General features: G+C 45.2%; 47 non-coding genes and 2 pseudogenes across 47 annotated transcripts; all 49 read left to right on the forward strand.

Moving 5' to 3' along the window:
- The first annotated feature begins 172 nt into the window (after window positions 1-172).
- Window positions 173-291, forward strand: LOC148376196 (5S ribosomal RNA). Its single transcript, XR_015847455.1, has one exon. It is a non-coding gene; the product is annotated as a 5S ribosomal RNA (ribosomal RNA).
- Window positions 292-513: 222 nt separating this feature from the next.
- Window positions 514-632, forward strand: LOC148376197 (5S ribosomal RNA). The gene has a single exon (XR_015847301.1). It is a non-coding gene; the product is annotated as a 5S ribosomal RNA (ribosomal RNA).
- A 218-nt stretch (window positions 633-850) lies between these two features.
- Window positions 851-969, forward strand: LOC148376198 (5S ribosomal RNA). The gene has a single exon (XR_015849334.1). It is a non-coding gene; the product is annotated as a 5S ribosomal RNA (ribosomal RNA).
- Window positions 970-1,191: 222 nt separating this feature from the next.
- LOC148376199 (5S ribosomal RNA) lies at window positions 1,192-1,310 on the forward strand. Its single transcript, XR_015849335.1, has one exon. It is a non-coding gene; the product is annotated as a 5S ribosomal RNA (ribosomal RNA).
- A 222-nt stretch (window positions 1,311-1,532) lies between these two features.
- On the forward strand, window positions 1,533-1,651 carry LOC148376200 (5S ribosomal RNA). Its single transcript, XR_015849336.1, has one exon. It is a non-coding gene; the product is annotated as a 5S ribosomal RNA (ribosomal RNA).
- Window positions 1,652-1,873: 222 nt separating this feature from the next.
- LOC148376201 (5S ribosomal RNA) lies at window positions 1,874-1,992 on the forward strand. The gene has a single exon (XR_015849337.1). It is a non-coding gene; the product is annotated as a 5S ribosomal RNA (ribosomal RNA).
- A 222-nt stretch (window positions 1,993-2,214) lies between these two features.
- On the forward strand, window positions 2,215-2,333 carry LOC148376202 (5S ribosomal RNA). Its single transcript, XR_015849338.1, has one exon. It is a non-coding gene; the product is annotated as a 5S ribosomal RNA (ribosomal RNA).
- A 222-nt stretch (window positions 2,334-2,555) lies between these two features.
- LOC148376203 (5S ribosomal RNA) lies at window positions 2,556-2,674 on the forward strand. Its single transcript, XR_015849339.1, has one exon. It is a non-coding gene; the product is annotated as a 5S ribosomal RNA (ribosomal RNA).
- Window positions 2,675-2,896: 222 nt separating this feature from the next.
- LOC148376204 (5S ribosomal RNA) lies at window positions 2,897-3,014 on the forward strand. Its single transcript, XR_015848012.1, has one exon. It is a non-coding gene; the product is annotated as a 5S ribosomal RNA (ribosomal RNA).
- A 222-nt stretch (window positions 3,015-3,236) lies between these two features.
- LOC148376205 (5S ribosomal RNA) lies at window positions 3,237-3,355 on the forward strand. Its single transcript, XR_015849340.1, has one exon. It is a non-coding gene; the product is annotated as a 5S ribosomal RNA (ribosomal RNA).
- Window positions 3,356-3,577: 222 nt separating this feature from the next.
- LOC148376206 (5S ribosomal RNA) lies at window positions 3,578-3,696 on the forward strand. The gene has a single exon (XR_015847822.1). It is a non-coding gene; the product is annotated as a 5S ribosomal RNA (ribosomal RNA).
- A 222-nt stretch (window positions 3,697-3,918) lies between these two features.
- LOC148376207 (5S ribosomal RNA) lies at window positions 3,919-4,037 on the forward strand. The gene has a single exon (XR_015847403.1). It is a non-coding gene; the product is annotated as a 5S ribosomal RNA (ribosomal RNA).
- A 396-nt stretch (window positions 4,038-4,433) lies between these two features.
- LOC148376208 (5S ribosomal RNA) lies at window positions 4,434-4,552 on the forward strand. The gene has a single exon (XR_015847690.1). It is a non-coding gene; the product is annotated as a 5S ribosomal RNA (ribosomal RNA).
- Window positions 4,553-4,770: 218 nt separating this feature from the next.
- LOC148376209 (5S ribosomal RNA) lies at window positions 4,771-4,889 on the forward strand. Its single transcript, XR_015849341.1, has one exon. It is a non-coding gene; the product is annotated as a 5S ribosomal RNA (ribosomal RNA).
- A 222-nt stretch (window positions 4,890-5,111) lies between these two features.
- Window positions 5,112-5,230, forward strand: LOC148376210 (5S ribosomal RNA). Its single transcript, XR_015847915.1, has one exon. It is a non-coding gene; the product is annotated as a 5S ribosomal RNA (ribosomal RNA).
- A 220-nt stretch (window positions 5,231-5,450) lies between these two features.
- LOC148376211 (5S ribosomal RNA) lies at window positions 5,451-5,569 on the forward strand. The gene has a single exon (XR_015847288.1). It is a non-coding gene; the product is annotated as a 5S ribosomal RNA (ribosomal RNA).
- A 222-nt stretch (window positions 5,570-5,791) lies between these two features.
- On the forward strand, window positions 5,792-5,910 carry LOC148376212 (5S ribosomal RNA). The gene has a single exon (XR_015849357.1). It is a non-coding gene; the product is annotated as a 5S ribosomal RNA (ribosomal RNA).
- Window positions 5,911-6,132: 222 nt separating this feature from the next.
- On the forward strand, window positions 6,133-6,251 carry LOC148376213 (5S ribosomal RNA). The gene has a single exon (XR_015847709.1). It is a non-coding gene; the product is annotated as a 5S ribosomal RNA (ribosomal RNA).
- Window positions 6,252-6,472: 221 nt separating this feature from the next.
- On the forward strand, window positions 6,473-6,591 carry LOC148376214 (5S ribosomal RNA). The gene has a single exon (XR_015849400.1). It is a non-coding gene; the product is annotated as a 5S ribosomal RNA (ribosomal RNA).
- Window positions 6,592-6,809: 218 nt separating this feature from the next.
- Window positions 6,810-6,928, forward strand: LOC148376215 (5S ribosomal RNA). The gene has a single exon (XR_015849342.1). It is a non-coding gene; the product is annotated as a 5S ribosomal RNA (ribosomal RNA).
- A 222-nt stretch (window positions 6,929-7,150) lies between these two features.
- On the forward strand, window positions 7,151-7,269 carry LOC148376216 (5S ribosomal RNA). Its single transcript, XR_015849343.1, has one exon. It is a non-coding gene; the product is annotated as a 5S ribosomal RNA (ribosomal RNA).
- Window positions 7,270-7,491: 222 nt separating this feature from the next.
- Window positions 7,492-7,610, forward strand: LOC148376217 (5S ribosomal RNA). The gene has a single exon (XR_015847916.1). It is a non-coding gene; the product is annotated as a 5S ribosomal RNA (ribosomal RNA).
- Window positions 7,611-7,832: 222 nt separating this feature from the next.
- LOC148376218 (5S ribosomal RNA) lies at window positions 7,833-7,951 on the forward strand. The gene has a single exon (XR_015847802.1). It is a non-coding gene; the product is annotated as a 5S ribosomal RNA (ribosomal RNA).
- Window positions 7,952-8,173: 222 nt separating this feature from the next.
- LOC148376219 (5S ribosomal RNA) lies at window positions 8,174-8,292 on the forward strand. The gene has a single exon (XR_015849344.1). It is a non-coding gene; the product is annotated as a 5S ribosomal RNA (ribosomal RNA).
- A 222-nt stretch (window positions 8,293-8,514) lies between these two features.
- Window positions 8,515-8,633, forward strand: LOC148376220 (5S ribosomal RNA). The gene has a single exon (XR_015849345.1). It is a non-coding gene; the product is annotated as a 5S ribosomal RNA (ribosomal RNA).
- A 222-nt stretch (window positions 8,634-8,855) lies between these two features.
- LOC148376221 (5S ribosomal RNA) lies at window positions 8,856-8,972 on the forward strand. The gene has a single exon (XR_015848155.1). It is a non-coding gene; the product is annotated as a 5S ribosomal RNA (ribosomal RNA).
- A 222-nt stretch (window positions 8,973-9,194) lies between these two features.
- LOC148376222 (5S ribosomal RNA) lies at window positions 9,195-9,313 on the forward strand. Its single transcript, XR_015849346.1, has one exon. It is a non-coding gene; the product is annotated as a 5S ribosomal RNA (ribosomal RNA).
- Window positions 9,314-9,535: 222 nt separating this feature from the next.
- Window positions 9,536-9,654, forward strand: LOC148376223 (5S ribosomal RNA). The gene has a single exon (XR_015849347.1). It is a non-coding gene; the product is annotated as a 5S ribosomal RNA (ribosomal RNA).
- Window positions 9,655-9,876: 222 nt separating this feature from the next.
- Window positions 9,877-9,995, forward strand: LOC148376224 (5S ribosomal RNA). The gene has a single exon (XR_015847456.1). It is a non-coding gene; the product is annotated as a 5S ribosomal RNA (ribosomal RNA).
- Window positions 9,996-10,217: 222 nt separating this feature from the next.
- LOC148376225 (5S ribosomal RNA) lies at window positions 10,218-10,336 on the forward strand. Its single transcript, XR_015847306.1, has one exon. It is a non-coding gene; the product is annotated as a 5S ribosomal RNA (ribosomal RNA).
- A 218-nt stretch (window positions 10,337-10,554) lies between these two features.
- On the forward strand, window positions 10,555-10,673 carry LOC148376226 (5S ribosomal RNA). The gene has a single exon (XR_015849348.1). It is a non-coding gene; the product is annotated as a 5S ribosomal RNA (ribosomal RNA).
- Window positions 10,674-10,895: 222 nt separating this feature from the next.
- On the forward strand, window positions 10,896-11,014 carry LOC148376227 (5S ribosomal RNA). The gene has a single exon (XR_015849349.1). It is a non-coding gene; the product is annotated as a 5S ribosomal RNA (ribosomal RNA).
- Window positions 11,015-11,236: 222 nt separating this feature from the next.
- LOC148376228 (5S ribosomal RNA) lies at window positions 11,237-11,355 on the forward strand. Its single transcript, XR_015849350.1, has one exon. It is a non-coding gene; the product is annotated as a 5S ribosomal RNA (ribosomal RNA).
- A 222-nt stretch (window positions 11,356-11,577) lies between these two features.
- Window positions 11,578-11,696, forward strand: LOC148376229 (5S ribosomal RNA). Its single transcript, XR_015849351.1, has one exon. It is a non-coding gene; the product is annotated as a 5S ribosomal RNA (ribosomal RNA).
- A 222-nt stretch (window positions 11,697-11,918) lies between these two features.
- On the forward strand, window positions 11,919-12,037 carry LOC148376230 (5S ribosomal RNA). Its single transcript, XR_015849352.1, has one exon. It is a non-coding gene; the product is annotated as a 5S ribosomal RNA (ribosomal RNA).
- Window positions 12,038-12,259: 222 nt separating this feature from the next.
- On the forward strand, window positions 12,260-12,377 carry LOC148376231 (5S ribosomal RNA). Its single transcript, XR_015848014.1, has one exon. It is a non-coding gene; the product is annotated as a 5S ribosomal RNA (ribosomal RNA).
- A 222-nt stretch (window positions 12,378-12,599) lies between these two features.
- LOC148376232 (5S ribosomal RNA) lies at window positions 12,600-12,718 on the forward strand. Its single transcript, XR_015849353.1, has one exon. It is a non-coding gene; the product is annotated as a 5S ribosomal RNA (ribosomal RNA).
- A 244-nt stretch (window positions 12,719-12,962) lies between these two features.
- On the forward strand, window positions 12,963-13,081 carry LOC148376233 (5S ribosomal RNA). The gene has a single exon (XR_015847824.1). It is a non-coding gene; the product is annotated as a 5S ribosomal RNA (ribosomal RNA).
- Window positions 13,082-13,303: 222 nt separating this feature from the next.
- On the forward strand, window positions 13,304-13,412 carry LOC148376234 (5S ribosomal RNA; annotated as a pseudogene).
- A 223-nt stretch (window positions 13,413-13,635) lies between these two features.
- LOC148376235 (5S ribosomal RNA) lies at window positions 13,636-13,754 on the forward strand. The gene has a single exon (XR_015849381.1). It is a non-coding gene; the product is annotated as a 5S ribosomal RNA (ribosomal RNA).
- Window positions 13,755-13,976: 222 nt separating this feature from the next.
- LOC148376236 (5S ribosomal RNA) lies at window positions 13,977-14,095 on the forward strand. Its single transcript, XR_015849354.1, has one exon. It is a non-coding gene; the product is annotated as a 5S ribosomal RNA (ribosomal RNA).
- Window positions 14,096-14,317: 222 nt separating this feature from the next.
- On the forward strand, window positions 14,318-14,436 carry LOC148376237 (5S ribosomal RNA). Its single transcript, XR_015849355.1, has one exon. It is a non-coding gene; the product is annotated as a 5S ribosomal RNA (ribosomal RNA).
- A 222-nt stretch (window positions 14,437-14,658) lies between these two features.
- LOC148376238 (5S ribosomal RNA) lies at window positions 14,659-14,777 on the forward strand. The gene has a single exon (XR_015849356.1). It is a non-coding gene; the product is annotated as a 5S ribosomal RNA (ribosomal RNA).
- A 221-nt stretch (window positions 14,778-14,998) lies between these two features.
- Window positions 14,999-15,117, forward strand: LOC148376239 (5S ribosomal RNA). Its single transcript, XR_015847786.1, has one exon. It is a non-coding gene; the product is annotated as a 5S ribosomal RNA (ribosomal RNA).
- Window positions 15,118-15,339: 222 nt separating this feature from the next.
- Window positions 15,340-15,448, forward strand: LOC148376240 (5S ribosomal RNA; annotated as a pseudogene).
- A 220-nt stretch (window positions 15,449-15,668) lies between these two features.
- On the forward strand, window positions 15,669-15,787 carry LOC148376241 (5S ribosomal RNA). Its single transcript, XR_015847849.1, has one exon. It is a non-coding gene; the product is annotated as a 5S ribosomal RNA (ribosomal RNA).
- A 223-nt stretch (window positions 15,788-16,010) lies between these two features.
- Window positions 16,011-16,129, forward strand: LOC148376242 (5S ribosomal RNA). The gene has a single exon (XR_015847991.1). It is a non-coding gene; the product is annotated as a 5S ribosomal RNA (ribosomal RNA).
- A 221-nt stretch (window positions 16,130-16,350) lies between these two features.
- LOC148376243 (5S ribosomal RNA) lies at window positions 16,351-16,469 on the forward strand. Its single transcript, XR_015847437.1, has one exon. It is a non-coding gene; the product is annotated as a 5S ribosomal RNA (ribosomal RNA).
- Window positions 16,470-16,692: 223 nt separating this feature from the next.
- Window positions 16,693-16,811, forward strand: LOC148376244 (5S ribosomal RNA). The gene has a single exon (XR_015847893.1). It is a non-coding gene; the product is annotated as a 5S ribosomal RNA (ribosomal RNA).
- The last annotated feature ends 1,760 nt before the right edge of the window (window positions 16,812-18,571 follow it).

Here is an 18,571-nt window from a genome sequence, read left to right on the forward strand (position 1 = left end):
CTTTTGGACGGATTTGCATTCTTTCATAACCTGTTTGCAAAACAAATAAATGAAGAATTACACACATATTAAACCCCTGTTGTTTTATAAATGGCTACCCCTCTTGGCAAACAGTGGCGTTGCAACTTCCGCGGTGTTGATTATAAATACTGAAAATTCACCCTCTTCTTTCGCTTACGGCCATACTACCCTGAACACGCCCGATCTCGTCCGATCTCGGAAGCTAAGCAGGGTCGGGCCTGGTTAGTACTTGGATGGGAGACCGCCTGGGAATACCCGGTGCTGTAAGCGTTTTACTTCCAGCAAACTTTTTGGTATTTTTTCTGGCCTCGGAGCAGCCCCTTTTGGACGGATTTGCATTCTTTCACAACCTTTTTGCAAAACAAATAAATGAAGAAATACGAACATATTAAACCATTGTTGTTTTATAATTTGCTACCCCTCTTGGCAAACAGTGGGGTTGCAACTTCCGCGGTGTTGATTATAAATACTGAAAATTCACCCCCTTCTCTCGCTTACGGCCATACTACCCTGAACACGCCCGATCTCGTCCGATCTCGGAAGCTAAGCAGGGTCGGGCCTGGTTAGTACTTGAATGGGAGACCGCCTGGGAATACCAGGTGCTGTAAGCTTTTTACTTCCAGCAAACTTTTTGGTATTTTTTCTGGCCTCGGAGCAGCCCCTTTTGGACGGATTTGCATTCTTTCACAACCTGTTTGCAAAACAAATAAATGAAGAATTACACACAAATTAAACCCCTGTTGTTTTATAAATTGTTACCCCTCTTGGCAAACAGTGGCGTTGCAACTTCCGCGGTGTTGATTATAAATACTGAAAATTCACCTCCTTCGCTTACGGCCATACTACCCTGAACACGCCCGATCTCGTCCGATCTCGGAAGCTAAGCAGGGTCGGGCCTGGTTAGTACTTGGATGGGAGACCGCCTGGGAATACCAGGTGCTGTAAGCTTTTTACTTCCAGCAAACTTTTTGGTATTTTTTCTGGCCTCGGAGCAGCCCCTTTTGGACGGATTTGCATTCTTTCACAACCTTTTTGCAAAACAAATAAATGAAGAAATACGCACATATTAAACCCCTGTTGTTCTATAAATGGCTACCCCTCTTGGCAAACAGTGGGGTTGCAACTTCCGCGGTGTTGATTATAAATACTGAAAATTCACCCTCTTCTTTCGCTTACGGCCATACTACCCTGAACACGCCCGATCTCGTCCGATCTCGGAAGCTAAGCAGGGTCGGGCCTGGTTAGTACTTGGATGGGAGACCGCCTGGGAATACCAGGTGCTGTAAGCTTTTTACTTCCAGCAAACTTTTTGGTATTTTTTCTGGCCTCGGAGCAGCCCCTTTTGGGCGGATTTGCATTCTTTCACAACCTTTTTGCAAAACAAATAAATGAAGAATTACGCACATATTAAACCACTGTTGTTTTATAATTTGCTACCCCTCTTGGCACACAGTGGAGTTGCAACTTCCGCGGTGTTGATTATAAATACTGAAAATCCACCCTCTTCTTTCGCTTACGGCCATACTACCCTGAACACGCCCGATCTCGTCCGATCTCGGAAGCTAAGCAGGGTCGGGCCTGGTTAGTACTTGGATGGGAGACCGCCTGGGAATACCAGGTGCTGTAAGCTTTTTACTTCCAGCAAACTTTTTGGTATTTTTTCTGGCCTCGGAGCAGCCCCTTTTGGACGGATTTGCATTCTTTCACAACCTTTTTGCAAAACAAATAAATGAAGAAATACGCACATATTAAACCCCTGTTGTTCTATAAATGGCTACCCCTCTTGGCAAACAGTGGGGTTGCAACTTCCGCGGTGTTGATTATAAATACTGAAAATTCACCCTCTTCTTTCGCTTACGGCCATACTACCCTGAACACGCCCGATCTCGTCCGATCTCGGAAGCTAAGCAGGGTCGGGCCTGGTTAGTACTTGGATGGGAGACCGCCTGGGAATACCAGGTGCTGTAAGCTTTTTACTTCCAGCAAACTTTTTGGTATTTTTTCTGGCCTCGGAGCAGCCCCTTTTGGGCGGATTTGCATTCTTTCACAACCTTTTTGCAAAACAAATAAATGAAGAATTACGCACATATTAAACCACTGTTGTTTTATAATTTGCTACCCCTCTTGGCACACAGTGGAGTTGCAACTTCCGCGGTGTTGATTATAAATACTGAAAATCCACCCTCTTCTTTCGCTTACGGCCATACTACCCTGAACACGCCCGATCTCGTCCGATCTCGGAAGCTAAGCAGGGTCGGGCCTGGTTAGTACTTGGATGGGAGACCGCCTGGGAATACCAGGTGCTGTAAGCTTTTTACTTCCAGCAAACTTTTTGGTATTTTTTCTGGCCTCGGAGCAGCCCCTTTTGGACGGATTTGCATTCTTTCACAACCTTTTTGCAAAACAAATAAATGAAGAAATACGAACATATTAAACCATTGTTGTTTTATAATTTGCTACCCCTCTTGGCAAACAGTGGGGTTGCAACTTCCGCGGTGTTGATTATAAATACTGAAAATTCACCCTCTTCTCTCGCTTACGGCCATACTACCCTGAACACGCCCGATCTCGTCCGATCTCGGAAGCTAAGCAGGGTCGGGCCTGGTTAGTACTTGGATGGGAGACCGCCTGGGAATACCAGGTGCTGTAAGCTTTTTACTTCCAGCAAACTTTTTGGTATTTTTTCTGGCCTCGGAGCAGCCCCTTTTGGACGGATTTGCATTCTTTCACAACCTTTTTGCAAAACAAATAAATGAAGAAATACGAACATATTAAACCATTGTTGTTTTATAATTTGCTACCCCTCTTGGCACACAGTGGAGTTGCAACTTCCGCGGTGTTTATTATAAATACTGAAAATCCACCCTCTTCTTTCGCTTACGGCCATACTACCCTGAACACGCCCGATCTCGTCCGATCTCGGAAGCAAGCAGGGTCGGGCCTGGTTAGTACTTGGATGGGAGACCGCCTGGGAATACCAGGTGCTGTAAGCTTTTTACTTCCAGCAAACTTTTTGGTATTTTTTCTGGCCTCGGAGCAGCCCCTTTTGGACGGATTTGCATTCTTTCACAACCTGTTTGCAAAACAAATAAATGAAGAATTACGCACATATTAAACCCCTGTTGTTCTATAAATGGCTACCCCTCTTGGCAAACAGTGGAGTTGCAACTTCCGCGGTGTTGATTATAAATACTGAAAATTCACCCTCTTCTTTCGCTTACGGCCATACTACCCTGAACACGCCCGATCTCGTCCGATCTCGGAAGCTAAGCAGGGTCGGGCCTGGTTAGTACTTGGATGGGAGACCGCCTGGGAATACCAGGTGCTGTAAGCTTTTTACTTCCAGCAAGCTTTTTGGTATTTTTTCTGGCCTCGGAGCAGCCCCTTTTGGACGGATTTGCATTCTTTCACAACCTTTTTGCAAAACAAATAAATGAAGAATTACACACATATTAAACCACTGTTGTTTTATAATTTGCTACCCCTCTTGGCACACAGTGGAGTTGCAACTTCCGCGGTGTTGATTATAAATACTGAAAATCCACCTTCTTCTTTCGCTTACGGCCATACTACCCTGAAAACGCTCGATCTCGTCCGATCTCGGAAGCTAAGCAGAGTCGGGCCTGGTTAGTACTTGGATGGGAGACCGCCTGGGAATACCAGGTGCTGTAAGCTTTTTACTTCCAGCAAACTTTTTGGTATTTTTTCTGGCCTCGGAGCAGCCCCTTTTGGACGGATTTGCATTCTTTCACAACCTGTTTGCAAAACAAATAAATGAAGAATTACGCACATATTAAACCCCTGTTGTTTTATAAATGGCTACCCCTCTTGGCAAACAGTGGCGTTGCAACTTCCGCGGTGTTGATAATAAATACTAAAAATTCACCCTCTTTTTTCGCTTACGGCCATACTACCCTGAACACGCCCGATCTCGTCCGATCTCGGAAGCTAAGCAGGGTCTGGCCTGGTTAGTACTTGGATGGGAGACCGCCTGGGAATACCAGGTGCTGTAAGCTTTTTACTTCCAGCAAACTTTTTGGTATTTTTTCTGGCCTCGGAGCAGCCCCTTTTGGACGGATTTGCATTCTTTCACAACCTGTTTGCAAAACAAATAAATGAAGAATTACAGACTGGGAGGTTGGGGTTCGCGCCCCGGCCGAGTCATTCCTAAGACTTAAAAAGTGGTCGGCGGCGCCCTCTCTTGGCTGCGGCTGCATCGGGTCAGATGCAATCGACATTTCGTTCTGTGTACATTGTTACACAGAATGACAATACAAGGAAATTATTATTATTATTATTATTATTATATTAAACCCCTGTTGTTCTATAAATGGCTACCCCTCTTGGCAAACAGTGGAGTTGCAACTTCCGCGGTGTTGATTATAAATACTGAAAATTCACCCTCTTCTTTCGCTTACGGCCATACTACCCTGAAAACGCCCGATCTCGTCCGATCTCGGAAGCTAAGCAGGGTCGGGCCTGGTTAGTACTTGGATGGGAGACCGCCTGGGAATACCAGGTGCTGTAAGCTTTTTACTTCCAGCAAACTTTTTGGTATTTTTTCTGGCCTCGGAGCAGCCCCTTTTGGACGGATTTGCATTCTTTCACAACCTGTTTGCAAAACAAATAAATGAAGAATTACACACAAATTAAACCCCTGTTGTTTTATAAATTGTTACCCCTCTTGGCAAACAGTGGCGTTGCAACTTCCGCGGTGTTGATTATAAATACTGAAAATTCACCTCATTCGCTTACGGCCATACTACCCTGAACACGCCCGATCTCGTCCGATCTCGGAAGCTAAGCAGGGTCGGGCCTGGTTAGTACTTGGATGGGAGACCGCCTGGGAATACCAGGTGCTGTAAGCTTTTTACTTCCAGCAAACTTTTTGGTATTTTTTCTGGCCTCGGAGCAGCCCCTTTTGGACGGATTTGCATTCTTTCACAACCTTTTTGCAAAACAAATAAATGAAGAAATACGAACATATTAAACCATTGTTGTTTTATAATTTGCTACCCCTCTTGGCAAACAGTGGGGTTGCAACATCCGCGGTGTTGATTATAAATACTGAAAATTCACCCTCTTCTCTCGCTTACGGCCATACTACACTGAACACGCCCGATCTCGTCCGATCTCGGAAGCTAAGCAGGGTCGGGCCTGGTTAGTACTTGGATGGGAGACCGCCTGGGAATACCAGGTGCTGTAAGATTTTTACTTCCAGCAAACTTTTTGGTATTTTTTCTGGCCTCGGAGCAGCCCCTTTTGGACGGATTTGCATTCTTTCACAACCTGTTTGCAAAACAAATAAATGAAGAATTACACATATTAAACCCCTGTTGTTCTATAAATGGCTACCCCTCTTGGCAAACAGTGGAGTTGCAACTTCCGCGGTGTTGATTATAAATACTGAAAATTCACCCCCTTCTCTCGCTTACGGCCATACTACCCTGAACACGCCCGATCTCGTCTGATCTCGGAAGCTAAGCAGGGTCGGGCCTGGTTAGTACTTGGATGGGAGACCGCCTGGGAATACCAGGTGCTGTAAGCTTTTTACTTCCAGCAAACTTTTTGGTATTTTTTCTGGCCTCGGAGCAGCCCCTTTTGGACGGATTTGCATTCTTTCACAACCTGTTTGCAAAACAAATAAATGAAGAATTACGCACATATTAAACCCCTGTTGTTCTATAAATTGCTACCCCTCTTGGCAAACAGTGGAGTTGCAACTTCCGCGGTGTTGATTATAAATACTGAAAATTCACCCTCTTCTTTCGCTTACGGCCATACTACCCTGAACACGCCCGATCTCGTCCGATCTCGGAAGCTAAGCAGGGTTGGGCCCGGTTAGTACTTGGATGGGAGACCGCCTGGGAATACCAGGTGCTGTAAGCTTTTTACTTCCAGCAAGCTTTTTGGTATTTTTTCTGGCCTCGGAGCAGCCCCTTTTGGACGGATTTGCATTCTTTCACAACCTTTTTGCAAAACAAATAAATGAAGAATTACACACATATTAAACCCCTATTGTTTTATAAATGGCTACCCCTCTTGGCAAACAGTGGAGTTGCAACTTCCGCGGTGTTGATTATAAATACTGAAAATTCACCCTCTTCTTTCGCTTACGGCCATACTACCCTGAAAACGCCCGATCTCGTCCGATCTCGGAAGCTAAGCAGGGTCGGGCCTGGTTAGTACTTGGATGGGAGACCGCCTGGGAATACCAGGTGCTGTAAGCTTTTTACTTCCAGCAAGCTTTTTGGTATTTTTTCTGGCCTCGGAGCAGCCCCTTTTGGACGGATTTGCATTCTTTCACAACCTTTTTGCAAAACAAATAAATGAAGAATTACACACATATTAAACCCCTATTGTTTTATAAATGGCTACCCCTCTTGGCACACAGTGGCGTTGCAACTTCCGTGGTGTGATTATAAATACTGAAAATTCTCCTTATTCTTTCGCTTACGGCCATACTACCCTGAACACTCCCGATCTCGTCCGATCTCGGAAGCTAAGCAGGGTCGGGCCTGGTTAGTACTTGGATGGGAGACCGCCTGGGAATACCAGGTGCTGTAAGCTTTTTACTTCCAGCAAACTTTTTGGTATTTTTTCTGGCCTCGGAGCAGCCCCTTTTGGACGGATTTGCATTCTTTCACAACCTGTTTGCAAAACAAATAAATGAAGAATTACACACAAATTAAACCCCTGTTGTTTTATAAATTGTTACCCCTCTTGGCAAACAGTGGCGTTGCAACTTCCGCGGTGTTGATTATAAATACTGAAAATTCACCTCATTCGCTTACGGCCATACTACCCTGAACACGCCCGATCTCGTCCGATCTCGGAAGCTAAGCAGGGTCGGGCCTGGTTAGTACTTGGATGGGAGACCGCCTGGGAATACCAGGTGCTGTAAGCTTTTTACTTCCAGCAAACTTTTTGGTATTTTTTCTGGCCTCGGAGCAGCCCCTTTTGGACGGATTTGCATTCTTTCACAACCTTTTTGCAAAACAAATAAATGAAGAAATACGCACATATTAAACCCCTGTTGTTCTATAAATGGCTACCCCTCTTGGCAAACAGTGGGGTTGCAACTTCCGCGGTGTTGATTATAAATACTGAAAATCCACCCTCTTCTTTCGCTTACGGCCATACTACCCTGAACACGCCCGATCTCGTCCGATCTCGGAAGCTAAGCAGGGTCGGGCCTGGTTAGTACTTGGATGGGAGACCGCCTGGGAATACCAGGTGCTGTAAGCTTTTTACTTCCAGCAAACTTTTTGGTATTTTTTCTGGCCTCGGAGCAGCCCCTTTTGGACGGATTTGCATTCTTTCACAACCTTTTTGCAAAACAAATAAATGAAGAAATACGAACATATTAAACCATTGTTGTTTTATAATTTGCTACCCCTCTTGGCAAACAGTGGGGTTGCAACATCCGCGGTGTTGATTATAAATACTGAAAATTCACCCTCTTCTCTCGCTTACGGCCATACTACACTGAACACGCCCGATCTCGTCCGATCTCGGAAGCTAAGCAGGGTCGGGCCTGGTTAGTACTTGGATGGGAGACCGCCTGGGAATACCAGGTGCTGTAAGATTTTTACTTCCAGCAAACTTTTTGGTATTTTTTCTGGCCTCGGAGCAGCCCCTTTTGGACGGATTTGCATTCTTTCACAACCTTTTTGCAAAACAAATAAATGAAGAAATACGAACATATTAAACCATTGTTGTTTTATAATTTGCTACCCCTCTTGGCAAACAGTGGGGTTGCAACTTCCGCGGTGTTGATTATAAATACTGAAAATTCACCCTCTTCTCTCGCTTACGGCCATACTACCCTGAACACGCCCGACCTCGTCCGATCTCGGTAGCTAAGCAGGGTCGGGCCTGGTTAGTACTTGGATGGGAGACCGCCTGGGAATACCAGGTGCTGTAAGCTTTTTACTTCCAGCAAACTTTTTGGTATTTTTTCTGGCCTCGGAGCAGCCCCTTTTGGACGGATTTGCATTCTTTCACAACCTTTTTGCAAAACAAATAAATGAAGAAATACGAACATATTAAACCATTGTTGTTTTATAATTTGCTACCCCTCTTGGCACACAGTGGAGTTGCAACTTCCGCGGTGTTGATTATAAATACTGAAAATCCACCCTCTTCTTTCGCTTACGGCCATACTACCCTGAACACGCCCGATCTCGTCCGATCTCGGAAGCTAAGCAGGGTCGGGCCTGGTTAGTACTTGGATGGGAGACCGCCTGGGAATACCAGGTGCTGTAAGCTTTTTACTTCCAGCAAACTTTTTGGTATTTTTTCTGGCCTCGGAGCAGCCCCTTTTGGACGGATTTGCATTCTTTCACAACCTTTTTGCAAAACAAATAAATGAAGAATTACGCACATATTAAACCACTGTTGTTTTATAATTTGCTACCCCTCTTGGCACACAGTGGGGTTGCAACTTCCGCGGTGTTGATTATAAATACTGAAAATTCACCCTCTTCTCTCGCTTACGGCCATACTACCCTGAACACGCCCGATCTCGTCCGATCTCGGAAGCTAAGCAGGGTCGGGCCTGGTTAGTACTTGGATGGGAGACCGCCTGGGAATACCAGGTGCTGTAAGCTTTTTACTTCCAGCAAACTTTTTGGTATTTTTTCTGGCCTCGGAGCAGCCCCTTTTGGACGGATTTGCATTCTTTCACAACCTTTTTGCAAAACAAATAAATGAAGAATTACACACATATTAAACCCCTGTTGTTTTATAAATGGCTACCCCTCTTGGCAAACAGTGGCGTTGCAACTTCCGCGGTGTTGATTATAAATACTGAAAATTCACGCTTTTCTCTCGCTTACGGCCATACTACCCTGAACACGCCCGATCTCGTCCGATCTCGGAAGCTAAGCAGTCGGGCCTGGTTAGTACTTGGATGGGAGACCGCCTGGGAATACCAGGTGCTGTAAGCTTTTTACTTCCAGCAAACTTTTTGGTATTTTTTCTGGCCTCGGAGCAGCCCCTTTTGGACGGATTTGCATTCTTTCACAACCTGTTTGCAAAACAAATAAATGAAGAATTATGCACATATTAAACCCCTGTTGTTCTATAAATGGCTACCCCTCTTGGCAAACAGTGGAGTTGCAACTTCCGCGGTGTTGATTATAAATACTGAAAATTCACCCTCTTCTTTCGCTTACGGCCATACTACCCTGAACACGCCCGATCTCGTCCGATCTCGGAAGCTAAGCAGGGTCGGGCCTGGTTAGTACTTGGATGGGAGACCGCCTGGGAATACCAGGTGCTGTAAGCTTTTTACTTCCAGCAAACTTTTTGGTATTTTTTCTGGCCTCGGAGCAGCCCCTTTTGGACGGATTTGCATTCTTTCACAACCTGTTTGCAAAACAAATAAATGAAGAATTACGCACATATTAAACCACTGTTGTTTTATAATTTGCTACCCCTCTTGGCAAACAGTGGGGTTGCAACTTCCGCGGTGTTGATTATAAATACTGAAAATTCACCCTCTTCTCTCGCTTACGGCCATACTACCCTGAACACGCCCGATCTCGTCCGATCTCGGAAGCTAAGCAGGGTCGGGCCTGGTTAGTACTTGGATGGGAGACCGCCTGGGAATACCAGGTGCTGTAAGCTTTTTACTTCCAGCAAACTTTTTGGTATTTTTTCTGGCCTCGGAGCAGCCCCTTTTGGACGGATTTGCATTCTTTCATAACCTGTTTGCAAAACAAATAAATGAAGAATTACACACATATTAAACCCCTGTTGTTTTATAAATGGCTACCCCTCTTGGCAAACAGTGGCGTTGCAACTTCCGCGGTGTTGATTATAAATACTGAAAATTCACCCTCTTCTTTCGCTTACGGCCATACTACCCTGAACACGCCCGATCTCGTCCGATCTCGGAAGCTAAGCAGGGTCGGGCCTGGTTAGTACTTGGATGGGAGACCGCCTGGGAATACCCGGTGCTGTAAGCGTTTTACTTCCAGCAAACTTTTTGGTATTTTTTCTGGCCTCGGAGCAGCCCCTTTTGGACGGATTTGCATTCTTTCACAACCTTTTTGCAAAACAAATAAATGAAGAAATACGAACATATTAAACCATTGTTGTTTTATAATTTGCTACCCCTCTTGGCAAACAGTGGGGTTGCAACTTCCGCGGTGTTGATTATAAATACTGAAAATTCACCCCCTTCTCTCGCTTACGGCCATACTACCCTGAACACGCCCGATCTCGTCCGATCTCGGAAGCTAAGCAGGGTCGGGCCTGGTTAGTACTTGAATGGGAGACCGCCTGGGAATACCAGGTGCTGTAAGCTTTTTACTTCCAGCAAACTTTTTGGTATTTTTTCTGGCCTCGGAGCAGCCCCTTTTGGACGGATTTGCATTCTTTCACAACCTGTTTGCAAAACAAATAAATGAAGAATTACACACAAATTAAACCCCTGTTGTTTTATAAATTGTTACCCCTCTTGGCAAACAGTGGCGTTGCAACTTCCGCGGTGTTGATTATAAATACTGAAAATTCACCTCCTTCGCTTACGGCCATACTACCCTGAACACGCCCGATCTCGTCCGATCTCGGAAGCTAAGCAGGGTCGGGCCTGGTTAGTACTTGGATGGGAGACCGCCTGGGAATACCAGGTGCTGTAAGCTTTTTACTTCCAGCAAACTTTTTGGTATTTTTTCTGGCCTCGGAGCAGCCCCTTTTGGGCGGATTTGCATTCTTTCACAACCTTTTTGCAAAACAAATAAATGAAGAATTACGCACATATTAAACCACTGTTGTTTTATAATTTGCTACCCCTCTTGGCACACAGTGGAGTTGCAACTTCCGCGGTGTTGATTATAAATACTGAAAATCCACCCTCTTCTTTCGCTTACGGCCATACTACCCTGAACACGCCCGATCTCGTCCGATCTCGGAAGCTAAGCAGGGTCGGGCCTGGTTAGTACTTGGATGGGAGACCGCCTGGGAATACCAGGTGCTGTAAGCTTTTTACTTCCAGCAAACTTTTTGGTATTTTTTCTGGCCTCGGAGCAGCCCCTTTTGGACGGATTTGCATTCTTTCACAACCTTTTTGCAAAACAAATAAATGAAGAAATACGCACATATTAAACCCCTGTTGTTCTATAAATGGCTACCCCTCTTGGCAAACAGTGGGGTTGCAACTTCCGCGGTGTTGATTATAAATACTGAAAATTCACCCTCTTCTTTCGCTTACGGCCATACTACCCTGAACACGCCCGATCTCGTCCGATCTCGGAAGCTAAGCAGGGTCGGGCCTGGTTAGTACTTGGATGGGAGACCGCCTGGGAATACCAGGTGCTGTAAGCTTTTTACTTCCAGCAAACTTTTTGGTATTTTTTCTGGCCTCGGAGCAGCCCCTTTTGGGCGGATTTGCATTCTTTCACAACCTTTTTGCAAAACAAATAAATGAAGAATTACGCACATATTAAACCACTGTTGTTTTATAATTTGCTACCCCTCTTGGCACACAGTGGAGTTGCAACTTCCGCGGTGTTGATTATAAATACTGAAAATCCACCCTCTTCTTTCGCTTACGGCCATACTACCCTGAACACGCCCGATCTCGTCCGATCTCGGAAGCTAAGCAGGGTCGGGCCTGGTTAGTACTTGGATGGGAGACCGCCTGGGAATACCAGGTGCTGTAAGCTTTTTACTTCCAGCAAACTTTTTGGTATTTTTTCTGGCCTCGGAGCAGCCCCTTTTGGACGGATTTGCATTCTTTCACAACCTTTTTGCAAAACAAATAAATGAAGAAATACGAACATATTAAACCATTGTTGTTTTATAATTTGCTACCCCTCTTGGCAAACAGTGGGGTTGCAACTTCCGCGGTGTTGATTATAAATACTGAAAATTCACCCTCTTCTCTCGCTTACGGCCATACTACCCTGAACACGCCCGATCTCGTCCGATCTCGGAAGCTAAGCAGGGTCGGGCCTGGTTAGTACTTGGATGGGAGACCGCCTGGGAATACCAGGTGCTGTAAGCTTTTTACTTCCAGCAAACTTTTTGGTATTTTTTCTGGCCTCGGAGCAGCCCCTTTTGGACGGATTTGCATTCTTTCACAACCTTTTTGCAAAACAAATAAATGAAGAAATACGAACATATTAAACCATTGTTGTTTTATAATTTGCTACCCCTCTTGGCACACAGTGGAGTTGCAACTTCCGCGGTGTTTATTATAAATACTGAAAATCCACCCTCTTCTTTCGCTTACGGCCATACTACCCTGAACACGCCCGATCTCGTCCGATCTCGGAAGCAAGCAGGGTCGGGCCTGGTTAGTACTTGGATGGGAGACCGCCTGGGAATACCAGGTGCTGTAAGCTTTTTACTTCCAGCAAACTTTTTGGTATTTTTTCTGGCCTCGGAGCAGCCCCTTTTGGACGGATTTGCATTCTTTCACAACCTTTTTGCAAAACAAATAAATGAAGAATTACACACATATTAAACCCCTGTTGTTTTATAAATGGCTACCCCTCTTGGCAAACAGTGGCGTTGCAACTTCCGCGGTGTTGATTATAAATACTGAAAATTCACGCTCTTCTCTCGCTTACGGCCATACTACCCTGAACACGCCCGATCTCGTCCGATCTCGGAAGCTAAGCAGGGTCGGGCCTGGTTAGTACTTGGATGGGAGACCGCCTGGGAATACCAGGTGCTGTAAGCTTTTTACTTCCAGCAAACTTTTTGGTATTTTTTCTGGCCTCGGAGCAGCCCCTTTTGGACGGATTTGCATTCTTTCACAACCTGTTTGCAAAACAAATAAATGAAGAATTACACATATTATTATTATTATTATTATTGTTATTAAACCCCTGTTGTTCTATAAATGGCTACCCCTCTTGGCAAACAGTGGAGTTGCAACTTCCGCGGTGTTGATTATAAATACTGAAAATTCACCCTCTTCTTTCGCTTACGGCCATACTACCCTGAAAACGCTCGATCTCGTCCGATCTCGGAAGCTAAGCAGAGTCGGGCCTGGTTAGTACTTGGATGGGAGACCGCCTGGGAATACCAGGTGCTGTAAGCTTTTTACTTCCAGCAAACTTTTTGGTATTTTTTCTGGCCTCGGAGCAGCCCCTTTTGGACGGATTTGCATTCTTTCACAACCTTTTTGCAAAACAAATAAATGAAGAAATACGCACATATTAAACCCCTGTTGTTCTATTAATGGCTACCCCTCTTGGCAAACAGTGGAGTTGCAACTTCCACGGTGTTGATTATAAATACTGAAAATTCACCCTCTTCTTTCGCTTACGGCCATACTACCCTGAACACGCCCGATCTCGGAAGCTAAGCAGGGTCGGGCCTGGTTAGTACTTGGATGGGAGACCGCCTGGGAATACCAGGTGCTGTAAGCTTTTTACTTCCAGCAAACTTTTTAGTAGTTTTTCTGGCCTCGGAGCAGCCCCTTTTGGACGGATACAGCATTCTTTCACAACCGGTTTGCAAAACAAATAAATGAAGAATTACACACATATTAAACCCCTGTTGTTTTATAAATGGCTACCCCTCTTGGCAAACAGTGGGGTTGCAACTTCCGCGGTGTTGATTATAAATACTAAAAATTCACCCTCTTCTTTCGCTTACGGCCATACTACCCTGAACACGCCCGATCCCGTCCGATCTCGGAAGCTAAGCAGGGTCGGGCCTGGTTAGTACTTGGATGGGAGACCGCCTGGGAATACCAGGTGCTGTAAGCTTTTTACTTCCAGCAAACTTTTTGGTATTTTTTCTGGCCTCGGAGCAGCCCCTTTTGGGCGGATTTGCATTCTTTCACAACCTTTTTGCAAAACAAATAAATGAAGAATTACGCACATATTAAACCACTGTTGTTTTATAATTTGCTACCCCTCTTGGCACACAGTGGAGTTGCAACTTCCGCGGTGTTGATTATAAATACTGAAAATCCACCCTCTTCTTTCGCTTACGGCCATACTACCCTGAACACGCCCGATCTCGTCCGATCTCGGAAGCTAAGCAGGGTCGGGCCTGGTTAGTACTTGGATGGGAGACCGCCTGGGAATACCAGGTGCTGTAAGCTTTTTACTTCCAGCAAACTTTTTGGTATTTTTTCTGGCCTCGGAGCAGCCCCTTTTGGACGGATTTGCATTCTTTCACAACCTTTTTGCAAAACAAATAAATGAAGAAATACGAACATATTAAACCATTGTTGTTTTATAATTTGCTACCCCTCTTGGCAAACAGTGGGGTTGCAACTTCCGCGGTGTTGATTATAAATACTGAAAATTCACCCTCTTCTCTCGCTTACGGCCATACTACCCTGAACACGCCCGATCTCGTCCGATCTCGGAAGCTAAGCAGGGTCGGGCCTGGTTAGTACTTGGATGGGAGACCGCCTGGGAATACCAGGTGCTGTAAGCTTTTTACTTCCAGCAAACTTTTTGGTATTTTTTCTGGCCTCGGAGCAGCCCCTTTTGGACGGATTTGCATTCTTTCACAACCTGTTTGCAAAACAAATAAATGAAGAATTACGCACATATTAAACCCCTGTTGTTCTATAAATGGCTACCCCTCTTGGCAAACAGTGGAGTTGCAACTTCCGCGGTGTTGATTATAAATACTGAAAATTCACCCTCTTCTCTCGCTTACGGCCATACTACCCTGAACACGCCCGATCTCGTCCGATCTCGGAAGCTAAGCAGGGTCGGGCCTGGTTAGTACTTGGATGGGAGACCGCCTGGGAATACCAGGTGCTGTAAGCTTTTTACTTCCAGCAAACTTTTTGGTATTTTTTCTGGCCTCGGAGCAGCCCCTTTTGGACGGATTTGCATTCTTTCACAACCTGTTTGCAAAACAAATAAATGAAGAATTACACACATATTAAACCCCTGTTGTTTTATAAATTGCTACCCCTCTTGGCACACAGTGGCGTTGCAACTTCCGTGGTGTAATTATAAATACTAAAAATTCTCCCTCTTCTTTCGCTTACGGCCATACTACCCTGAACACGCCCGATCTCGTCCGATCTCGGAAGCTAAGCAGGGTCGGGCCTGGTTAGTACTTGGATGGGAGACCGCCTGGGATTACCAGGTGCTGTAAGCTTTTTACTTCCAGCAAACTTTTTGGTATTTTTTCTGGCCTCGGAGCAGCCCCTTTTGGACGGATTTGCATTCTTTCACAACCTGTTTGCAAAACAAATAAATGAAGAATTACGCACATATTAAACCCCTGTTGTTTTATAAATGGCTACCCCTCTTGGCAAACAGTGGAGTTGCAACTTCCGCGGTGTTGATTATAAATACTGAAAATTCACCCTCTTCTTTCGCTTACGGCCATACTACCCTGAACACGCCCGATCTCGGAAGCTAAGCAGGGTCGGGCCTGGTTAGTACTTGGATGGGAGACCGCCTGGGAATACCAGGTGCTGTAAGCTTTTTACTTCCAGCAAACTTTTTGGTATTTTTTCTGGCCTCGGAGCAGCCCCTTTTGGACGGATTTGCATTCTTTCACAACCTGTTTGCAAAACAAATAAATGAAGAATTACACACATATTAAACCCCTGTTGTTTTATAAATGGCTACCCCTCTTGACAAACAGTGGCGTTGCAACTTCCGCGGTGTTGATTATAAATACTGAAAATTCACGCTCTTCTTGCTTACGGCCATACTACCCTGAACACGCCCGATCTCGTCCGATCTCGGAAGCTAAGCAGGGTCGGGCCTGGTTAGTACTTGGATGGGAGACGGCCTGGGAATACCAGGTGCTGTAAGCTTTTTACTTCCAGCAAACTTTTTAGTAGTTTTTCTGGCCTCGGAGCAGCCCCTTTTGGACGGATACAGCATTCTTTCACAACCGGTTTGCAAAACAAATAAATGAAGAATTACACACATATTAAACCCCTGTTGTTTTATAATTGGCTACCCCTCTTGGCAAACAGTGGCGTTGCAACTTCCGCAGTGTTTATTATAAATACTGAAAATTCTCCCTCTTCTTTCGCTTGCGGCCATACTACCCTGAACACGCCCGATCTCGTCCGATCTCGGAAGCTAAGCAGGGTCGGGCCTGGTTAGTACTTGGATGGGAGACGGCCTGGGAATACCAGGTGCTGTAAGCTTTTTACTTCCAGCAAACTTTTTGGTATTTTTTCTGGCCTCGGAGCAGCCCCTTTTGGACGGATTTGCATTCTTTCACAACCTGTTTGCAAAACAAATAAATGAAGAATTACGCACATATTAAACCCCTGTTGTTTTATAAATGGCTACCCCTCTTGGCAAACAGTGGCGTTGCAACTTCCGCGGTGTTGATTATAAATACTGAAAATCCACCTTCTCTTTCGCTTACGGCCATACTACCCCGAACACGCCCGATCTCGTCCGATCTCGGAAGCTAAGCAGGGTCAGGCCTGGTTAGTACTTAGATGGGAGACCGCCTGGGAATACCAGGTGCTGTAAGCTTTTTACTTCCAGCAAACCTTTTGGTATTTTTTCTGGCCTCGGAGCAGCCCCTTTTGGACGGATATGCATTCTTTCACAACCTTTTTTGCAAAACAAATAAATGAAGAATTACGCACATATTAAACCCCTGTTGTTTTATAAATGGCTACCCCTCTTGGCAAACAGTGGCGTTGCAACTTCCGCGGTGTTGATTATAAATACTGAAAATTCACCCTCTTCTTTCGCTTACGGCCATACTACCCTGAACACGCCCGATCTCGTCCGATCTCGGAAGCTAAGCAGGGTCGGGCCTGGTTAGAACTTGGATGGGAGACCGCCTGGGAATACCAGGTGCTGTAAGCTTTTTACTTCCAGCAAGCTTTTTGGTATATTTTCTGGCCTCGGAGCAGCCCCTTTTGGACGGATACAGCATTCTTTCACAACCTGTTTGCAAAACAAATAGATGAAGAATTACACACCCGGTAGCCTTGATGGTAGGGCGCCCGCTTTGAGACTGGGAGGTCGCTAGTTCGAGCCTTGGCCGAGTCATACCTAAGACTTACAACATTGGTACTCATTGTCTCCCTGCTTGGCGCTCAGCATTAAGGGGTGTTGATTATAAATACGTACAGTATTTTAGTTACCGCTGAGAATTCTGCGAGGTGCAGTTTACAACTTTGTCTAGGACCTTGACCAGTGGTCTAGACTCTAGGTGACATGTGTTTTTCTACTCGTTTTTCCTTTTAATCTTTTTGTCATTCAAACGTTGTTGAAAAAGTGTTAAAAATAATATTTGCGGTCGTCACAAAAATCTATGCCAAAAATCTCCCCTGATCTATTTTCGATCTAAATCTTTGGATCTTTTTCAACACGGTCTAATTCTCGAAGAGTTCGTAAAGTAACAATGCTGAATACGAGAAAAGTGATGTCTGATTTCTGCTGATCTAATGGTACCATATCCGACCTCAAACTGTTCCAAGTGAATATAAACAGCAAATACGGCGGATTGCGAAAGGATCTTTACTTTCCCAGCAAACCTGCCTGCTCGCAAGCAGTCAAATTGTGGAGGGAAATTGGCGGCTAAAGTCAATAGCACACAGGGAAATCGTGTAAATCAGGGGGTCTCCAATCTTTTTCAAGCTGAGAGCTACTTTTTGTTGCTAATTAGTGCATAGAGCACCCAGTTTTATATGTATTTCTAAAATAAGAACCTATCTTGTCATTACCTGGCTAATAATTTGAAGTAGAGTTAAATAAACTCAGTGAACCACAAAGAAACATAATAATTTTACTAGTAAATTATAGAGACTGGAGAGGTATTTTCAGAACAGGTCCGCAGGCACCGTAACTTTCCCCAGGGGGCACCCAGGTATCGGACAGCACGTTGGAGACCCCTGGTGTTAATCCATTCATCCATCCATTATCTGCACCGCTTATCCTCAGTAGGGTCGCGGGGGTGCTGGAGTTCATACCAGCCATCTTTGGGCAGTGGGCAGGGGACATCCTGAACTGGTTGCCAGCAAGTCGCAGGGCACACAGAGACATACAACTCACTTGCTCATTCAGACCTAGGGAGAATTTTGACCGGCCAATTAACCTGACATGCGTGGTTTTGGAACGGAGTGCCCGGAGGAAACCCACGCAAGCACGGGGAGAACGTGCAAACTCCGCACAGGAAGGTTGGTAGCTGGAGTTGTACTCATGACCTCAGAACTGTGCCGCATACGCGCTAACCACTGCGCTACTGGGCTGCCCACCCCTGGTGTAAATCATGTTTTACCATTTACCATGCTTTTATCCAAGGGCATCACCATTTTGTTGAATGACTAAGATTAAAGCAACTCAATGTACATATTTTCGCTCCAATTTATCATGTCTCTAATGTGTTTCGTTAACCCTCCCACCTCCCAAATCACTAATGAAGATGAAAGAAATGGAAATAAGATGTATTTTATTCCTCAGCTTTACAGAGGCTCAATTTTAGGCCTGATTGTCATTTTTTAGACAGTAGCAGAAGGCATAGATTGTCAAAGGTGAGGATAGAATGCTTACAGTTGCCTCCTATGTGAGACGACTGGATGACCGCCCATGTCAAACACGTTTGAGAAGTTATTGTCATTATT

This window comes from Urocampus carinirostris, chromosome 1 (genome assembly GCF_059441175.1).
Source record: "Urocampus carinirostris isolate Australia breed hairy pipefish chromosome 1, RoL_Ucar_1.0, whole genome shotgun sequence".
NCBI lineage: Eukaryota > Metazoa > Chordata > Actinopteri > Syngnathiformes > Syngnathidae > Urocampus > Urocampus carinirostris.